The 8,313-nt window shown below is 53.3% G+C and overlaps 1 protein-coding gene across 1 annotated transcript in view; it reads right to left on the bottom strand.

Annotated features, from left to right (window-relative positions):
* Positions 1–8,229, bottom strand: part of NDST1 (N-deacetylase/N-sulfotransferase 1) — a 52,327-nt gene extending 44,098 nt beyond the window's left edge. Inside the window, exon 1 of the mRNA XM_006766256.2 lies at positions 8,058–8,229. The gene's annotated coding sequence lies outside the window, so the exon portion shown is untranslated. The remainder of the gene's footprint in view (positions 1–8,057) is intronic.
* Between the last annotated feature and the right edge of the window lie 84 nt (positions 8,230–8,313).

The raw sequence follows: 8,313 nt of genomic DNA, 5'->3' as shown, positions 1-8,313 counted from the left end.
CACACACACAGGCCACTGATGCATCCAGCCTCTCCTGCAGCATTCGTGTGGTGGCCTTTGTCGCTGTCTTGGCTTCTGCACATACTGCCATTAACAATAGAGCCCCTTGCCATCTTCCCTGGAGCAAGTGGCTGTATGTCATGACCCAAGACTGAGCCTCTTGGATGACTGATCCATAGCATCTCTCATAAAGGGTTGGCCTTCAGTAGGACCTCTGCCCTCTCTTAGTAGACAACCCTCCCAGGGATTCACAATTAACCAGGAGAAATACAAATACTGCCAAACTCTGTCCTCAGGCTGTTTTTTTTTTTTGTGGGGGTGTGTTTTTTTTTTTTTTTTTGTTTTTTTCCTTTTAAAAGGGGCTGGACCCGCCCCGCGGGCCGTAGTTTGCCCACAGCTGCTCTAGTCCCAAGTCTTCCACGGCCTTACTGTTTGACCTCAAGCAGCCCCCCCCCCTCTGAGAGCCTCAGTTCCACCAACTGTACAATGGGGAGATGTCCCTGTCAAGTCCTTCCCAGCTCCAGAGCCTGAGCCTAGAAACAGCCCAACAAACTTCACGGGGCCCTGGGATCTTGCTCCGGGAAGTTACATAAACATCCTCCAGAAAAACAAAAGTCAAACTTAAAGACTCTACTTTTTTTTTTTTATATCAAGAAGCCCTTTTTATAGTCCAACTTCCCCCTTCCTACTTCCATTGTTCCAAATATCCTCTGAGGACCGAGAAAATACATTTGGTTTCCGTCTGGGGTTTGGGCTTCTTGGCGCTCTTCCTCTTGGACGCTGCCCCACCCCTCCTTGGCAGCTTTCTCCCCAGCACACACCCATCTCTGCCCCCCAAGCATTGCTCTGGGCCACCCTGAGGGCTCTGGCTGCCCAGCCTGCCAAAGATGGGGGGTGGGGAACAGGGGCAGTTTTGGGGAAACAAACCCTTCTCTGGTCTGAGCTCTGGTCCCAATCGAGACACCGTGTGTGGGCCTGTGTGGGTGAGTCCCTGCTCCTCCCTGGGCCTCAGTTTCCCGCTAGGAAATGAAGGGGAGCATTGTGTCAGGAAAGCCCGTGGGCTCCTGGGCAATCAATACCTTGGGGAGACTGAGGCAGGAACAAACAGCAGGGTAGACAGCGGGCTCTGATCTTCACCCCACACCCTTCCTGCTAGAACCAGAGATCTACTTTTTCCTCTTATTTTACCTCCTGCCCTCAGAGTGGGGCCTGGAGCCCAGCACCAAGCCTCTCTGTGCTCAGATGGCCCATCCATAAGACAGGAAGAGTGACAGTGCCTGCAGAGGCCCCAACCTGGAGGCTTGAGCCCTAACCACCCCAGCCCAATCCACCAAGCCCGATTCACCCACTGGATAGAATGTATACGCCTGTCTCTTTAGAAAAGCAATCTAACTTGTGCCTACTACACAAACACTCCAGGACAATCCCCACTGCCCTTTTCCCAAGGAGATCATGCTTCTAAGCACCCCTACAGAAATCCTATAGAATTCCTAGACCTACCACCCGATGGCTATATGGCCTCAGCATTTTCATCTACAAATGGGGACAATACTAGTGCCTGCTTTATAGGATTATTCTGGGGATTACTCCAGATACGATTACGTGGAAGTGCCTAACAAGCACTGATAAGCTCCCAGTAAATTTGAGTGGCAATTATACGATCATCATCATTGAAATTATTGAGACGCTTAAAACCACTGGACCGGTGACGGCTAAGGCCCCTTGGCCCTCTCATCTGGCCACTGTAATCACACACACATGTCCACTCCTCACACCCCCGCCCCCAGCACCCAGCCGTGTCTGAAGCAGGACCCACACTCTGTCCAACCAGCTCTGGCCCCAGCCCCAGAACACGGTCAGCTTGTTCCTGGCATCCATCCTTGCTACTCACAAAACACCCCCCACTTTCAAATCCCCCAACCCTGCCTTCCTCACATGGCCCTAGCACTGTCTCCGGTAATCCAGTTGGGGTTCTGCTGAAACCCATCATTGCATCACAAGATTGTTTGCTGGGGTCAGAAAGCTCTTACAAGATGGTGGCTCCTTGAAGACAGAGTATTGAGAAACGGGGCTTTCCGCTGGCTCCCCCACATTTGCTAGGTGTCTGAATATGCTGACAGCCCAAGGAGAGAAGCATCGAATTTTCTAAATTAACTAACCAGTGTTTCTCAAACTTTAGCCGGCATCAGAATTGCCTGGAGGTCTTAAAACAGGCTGCTGATCCTGGTTCTCCCCCGCTCTCACTCCTCCTCACCTGTTTCTGATTCAGTAGGTCTGGGTGGGGCTAGATAATTTGCATTTCTAACAAGTTTCCAGGTAATGCTGATGCAACTGGTCCAGAGACCAACTTTTGAGAACCACTAACTTAACCTGCAGGTGAATCAGGGAGAGCTTCCGTAAAGAGGTGATGCTGACACTCCCATAAGAGCAGGAGCTGCCCAGATGTAAAGAGGAGAGGAGGAGAAGCTGGGCAGAGGGTGAAGCATGAGTGAGGCCCGGATGACAACATTCATTTCTTCTCACCTGGCCTCTGCCTGGGCAGGTAGGGTAAACCAGAGGTGGCCGCAGCTGCGCAATGACTACAGCAAACCTTCACCGACCGCCATCCTGGACCTGCCCGGACAGGCCGATCCTTGGCTGGCCTCGGGGTGATGGGAATCCACACCCTGCTTTGTGGAGCTAGCAGACCTCAGGTCTGAACCAGGCCAGAGTCTCCACCATATCCCAACCACGTGAGCACCAGGATTCTGCCCCACACCTCCAGACAGCCTGCCATCCTGGCTAGCTCTGCTGGTTCGCTTCCTCATTTCTGGTGCCTCCTCTGGCCAGAGCAGCCCCTCAGAAACCAGCAGACCTTGACAGTAATCAGGCTGAGCTGTGCCCCTCGCTAAGACTTAGCTATCACATCTGCTAAAGGGGATGACACCGTGCCTATCTCCTACTGCTGTTGGAGGGAGGGTAAAGAGAGCTCCTCAGTCAATAACATCATCAGTATAACAATCACCATAACTCAGCACCTTCCTGAATTATCTCCCTAAATGCTGTGAAAGGGGGACAATTATGGTCCCCTTTGTACTCTGAAGAAACTGAACAGCTTGCCCCACGTCCCTCAAGTAGGAAGTGGCCCAGCAGGGACTTGAACCCAGACTGTCTAGCCCCAGAGCCTAGTTCCCAGCCTCTGCTGTGTCCTAGACCTGGCCTAGGTCACCTCTCCCTGCCACCATCCTCCCCCACTTCCTAGGGCACCGGGAGACTGGGCAGGAGGCTTCTGGAGGCTCCAGGCCTTAGTGCACACAGTCCGGGCCTTGGGTCCCTGGCTTGAGGGCAGCCCAGCGCCTGCCAGCCAGGTCATCTTTGGCACACTGTTTGAGATACCGCTGAACATGGCCTTACAGAACTTGAGCACCTTATCCTGAATGAAAGGAGAGAAGAGGAAAAACAGGTGTGACAAAGAGCGGAAATCCTGCCAGGCTTCCCGAATAAGCCAGCAGCTCCCATACCCCAGGCAGATTGCCCCATCTCTCCGGCCTCAGTTTGATCACCCGAACAAGCCTTGAGACAGAAAGTTCAGGAACTCAAACTCCCGGGAGCCTTCCCTTCATCTCGAAAGAACAGATCGCTTCCCAGATGTAAACAAACAATAATAACAACCACTGTTATCTTTAACAGTTCCTACTTACTGGGCCCTTACCGTGATCTGCTCAACCTCCCTAGCAAAGCAGGATTCTTACTCTCCTCCTCCTGCAATTGAGGAAACTGATGCCAAGAGAGATTTGGGTAACTCGCTCTGGATCCCACAGCCAATGGTGGCAGTAATGGGATTTGAACCCAGGACTTTCTATTCCACTCTGCAATGCTGCCCACCTCTGCTGGGGCAGAAATGGGCCACACGCAGCCCCTGTTTCTGGGCACAGAGCCTAGGGAAGATGAGACATGTTCCTGAGGAACCGAAATTCAAAGCCAGGTATGTGAAGGGCCCACGAGACGGCCAGATAACAGGTTCTGCATATATAAAGCAGGGAGTAGGCAATGCCAACTCTGCAGAATTAGGAATGACTGCATGTAGAGGTGACACTGGAGCTGGGCACTGGTGAGAAGGATTTGGGGGGTTAAGGGGAAGCGACTAGGCTGCAGCATCCCCGCTATTAGCAGGGATGTGGGGGTGTAGCAAGGGAAAGGGAACACAGAGGGAGGGAGAAGAGCAGCCAATGGGAGACAGGGCACTACCTAGCCAGCCACCTCCCATACCTTGCCTTCCAGTAAATACATGTTCATTTGTGATACACATTTTAAAATTTAATAACTCTGATCTGTATCTAAAAATAAAACAGGTAGTAATAAAAAGGGCCAGGAAGCAACTTAACACAAACTATCCTCCATCTAGAAGAGAGCTTCATCCCCAATTTGACTCCTTTGGTGACAGACTAGCCTTGAGGCCACATGGTCCAAGACAATCATGTCTGCCCCTTCCACGGAGCTCCAAACCTCCCAAGATCAGCAGAGCCTGCTTTAGCCTCTGCTGCAGGGAAGGGAGGGATTACCCTGCCCCCACCCCTCCCACTCCTCAAACCTGCCAGCCCTTTCCTCCAACCCCTGCTGATTCAGCCTGATTCATGATGCAGCCTTATTTCCTCATATTTGAGGAAAGAGAAATTGAACCCATTTCACAGATTGGGAAATGGAAGAAAAAGGTTCAGTCCTCTGTGAAATCAGTCTCTGCCAGCACAGGCTCCGGTGGCTGATCCACACATCCTGAGAGGCCTCTAGAAGGTAGGCTGGGCTGAGTATATTCCACGGGGCAAGGACTCTCCTAGGCGGAGCCCTGCAGGCCTGGCATTTATGAGGAACATCCTGAGATGTACAAGAAGGGGCAGTTCTGAAAAGCTATGAGAAAAGCAGGGTGGAAGTGGGCCAAGCACCCCCCACCCCACCCCCGCCAATGCTAATATTCTCGGGTAAACTGGGAACTGATAGAGGTCACCCAGGCCTGACCCTCCTGGTACACGCTTCCTGCAGCCTCTCCAACTCTCCAGCTTCTCTGCAGACCTTCAGGGATGGGGATCTATCTCCTCACCAAGGAGCTTATTCCCATTAGCTTCCCTGTCACTCTTGATGCTGTCTGTGCCCCCAGGAGCCACACAAGACAAGACTACGCCCTCTGCACAAAGAGAACCCTGCAGGGACTTGAAAGCAGTGACACTGCCACGGAACAGCCCTTCCCCAAATCTTAGACCACCTGTGATGACCCCAGTCCCCAAGGCAGCTACAAGGTCCTGCAGCCTCCCCTCCTTCCCTCTCCGTTCCGTAGCTCGAGTCACACTCTGGCCATCTCTCTGCTGGACTAGCGTTTCTGAGCTGGTTTCCACCCAGCCAGTCTTGCCACCATCTTCGGCCAAGTGACCTGAGAGGAGCAGCACAATAGAACAGAAACAGTTCAGGCCTGTGTTCAAATATAGCTCTGCGATCCCTCTGAGCCTCCATTTCCCCATCTGAACACGGGGCAGGGTGGGGGTGGCCGCCAGCAGCAGCTCCTTTGAAGGGGTATTGTGAGATTTCAATGGGGCATCTGTAAGAAGCCTGGCACAAGGCAGCGCAACAGGCATCGACTCAACGAGCTACTTACAACCCTCTGTCCTCCCCACCGGCTTCAGGATAAAATCCAAACTCCGGGGCACACTGCAAGCTATCCGCCCCGATCTTATCTCTCACTGCCCGCTCCCAGTCTGCGCCTCACCAATGCTTCCTCCCCCAGGAAGCTCTGCGGACAGACATCAGCAGCGGAGGAGCTTTCCCCTCCACTGACCTTACAAAGCCCATCCATCACTGATCACCTTCGCCATCACTTGATCCTTGTCTTCCCTCCCCCATCAGATCGGCAGCCTCTCCAGTCAGGAGCCAGCAGCACCTTTTGCCCATTTCATGTCTCCATCACCCTTGTCCACAGCTATTTAACAAGATACTCTAACTTTCCATTTCAAGTAAAGAATGTCCAACCCTTCCAAACAGTCCAGGTATTTCCAGCTATACCCCAGAGCAAATTCCAACCTCTGTCCCGTCTTAGGGACTTTCAGGCCTGGTTTTAGTCCCAAAGGATGGCAGATGGGTCAACAGCCCAGGGCAGAGGGAGGCCAGAGGTCATTTCTAAGTTTTCTCAGGAGACTTTCTCAGATGCAGAGTTTCCCAGTTGGCCCCTAGGCCAAACCCAGCCTATGATTTCTTACTTCTGCTCACATGTTCATCTTGTGGTTGCAAAACTGTTCCGTGCGTACCCCCTTGTTGATGGGAGGCCAGCTCTCCATCTTTTCTTGCTTGCTGGCTCCCTCCCTTCACCTACTGATTATCCAAGAGGCCTCTCCCCCTGCTCTGATCATGATGACAGGAAAGTCTGACCACATGCCAAGGGTCATCCCCATCGCTCAGGACTCCCTTCAGCCCTCCGGCCCCTCTACCCATTTCCCTGAGTTAAAGTCCAGCGAGTAGTAAACTTTCCAGTGGCATTCCTACAAATGAAGGTGAACTGTCCACCCCGAGGCCCTATTCTCAGGACCCAGGAAACGCCTATGGGCCCTGCAAGTCCAAGACAGTGCTGGACCTGCCCTCAGAGCAGTTAGAACAGCAATACACAAACTTCCATCTTCCAAGAATTTCTTTCGTTATCTACCCCCCTCCATTGTTTTAGGATGTCATTTATGAACAATTTGCTTTCCTTTGTTTAAGAAATTACTCAAAGCCCCCAATCAAAGCCCAATCAGCAATCATGAGATGGCACCCCCTGCACAGGGCACTAAAGCCAGTGGAAGTCTGGGCCACCCCACTAATTCACTTGCAGGGTATTTAATGAGGACCCGCCGTGTGTCCTAGGCTCAAAAACCCATACACGAGTGCATTTTCCACAAGGATTCTGCAGTCCTGACACTGGCTCAAAGTCCACTCCTCATTACTATCCTCAAGGACCTCTGGGGCTGGGGTACCTAGAGCAGCCCATAAGCTTAGCACTGAGGACTGCTGATGAGTCACACATGAGGACGCTGAGATGTCAGTGCCTTGGCCTTAGAGCTCTCATCACCCCCAGGGCTTTAATTCTGGGCCGCACCTCTGCCCCCTGCTGATCTGAAAGTGACCTGGTCTAATGGAGATGAAAGCCACTGCACTCCCCTGGGTGCTGGGGAGAGGTCTGTTGACAAAGCCACCAGCTGTCCCCAGCCAAAGCCAGGGAGATGGGCTCCTCCCTGCACCACCCCAACTGGGAGAGAGTTCCTGCCAGGTATCCAGGCAGCAAGAGAAACTGGACCATCACGGAGCTCCAGGCCCAGGCTCCAACTGAGTTCCCCTCCTGCTCCAGCTGCCACAGCAAGAGCCAGGGCAAAAGACCTCACCCGCGCCAGTACCGCCAGAAGGAGCATCACTTGGGGGTAAGGGGAGTGGGGAGAGGGAGCAGGTGTCCTCACAATTCCAACTGAAAATGAAACTGTGCGCTCAGTCATAGCAGGACCTTATAGAGCCCTGTTAGCTGAGACTCGGGCTGGGGGAGGGGAGTCAAATCCAAGTTCCACTACTTCCCACCTACTTGACCTGTGCCATTCTGTGCCTCAGTTTCCCCCTCTGTAACGTGTGGTTAATAGTCATGTCAAAGAATTAAATGAGATCACATATGTAAGTCAATTAGCCCCCTGTCTGGCCCACAGTAAACATGCAATAAGTACTTGTTGAATATAAACAAGCCACTGTGTACTGAGGCCCCACAAGTTCTTATTTCATCCTTATTCTGGCAGATACTATCTTCTGCCCATTTCACAGGTGGGGAAACTGAGGTTAGGAGCAGGTAAGGAACCAGCCCAAGATCACACAGCTGGAAAGTGACAGACACCCAGGTCAGTCTGAACCCCAGACCAGGGGCCAGTACTACCCCAGGCTTCTGGAGTGTATCTCCTCACCCCGGCATGGCTCCTGGCTGACCCAGGTGCTCACATCTGGGGAAAAGCCAGGAGGCCAGCCCCCAGATTGCCCGCCGGCCCCAGAACCCACCGTCCCACGGTCCACGGGCGCCCCCTCCTCACCTGGTCCCCGGGGGTGAACGGGCAGCGTCCAGACGGGTGCTCCTGGCTCCTGGGAACCTAGGGAAGAAGGAGCTGCAGACCGGGCCGCTCGCAGCCCGGAGAAAACCGGTCGGGCTGCCTTCCCCTTCCTGAAGCGGGGACCCGGCCCCGCACCCCCTCCCTCGCTAGACAAAAGTTTCCCCTGTTCGGGAGACGGGGAGGGGGAGGGGGCATTCCTCGTGAGTGACATTATGCGTGACCTACAGCGCCGCGTGCC

Source organism: Myotis davidii, unplaced genomic scaffold (genome assembly GCF_000327345.1).
Source record: "Myotis davidii unplaced genomic scaffold, ASM32734v1 scaffold18, whole genome shotgun sequence".
Classification (NCBI taxonomy): domain Eukaryota; kingdom Metazoa; phylum Chordata; class Mammalia; order Chiroptera; family Vespertilionidae; genus Myotis; species Myotis davidii.
This window is presented reverse-complemented; position numbering and strand designations above follow the sequence as displayed.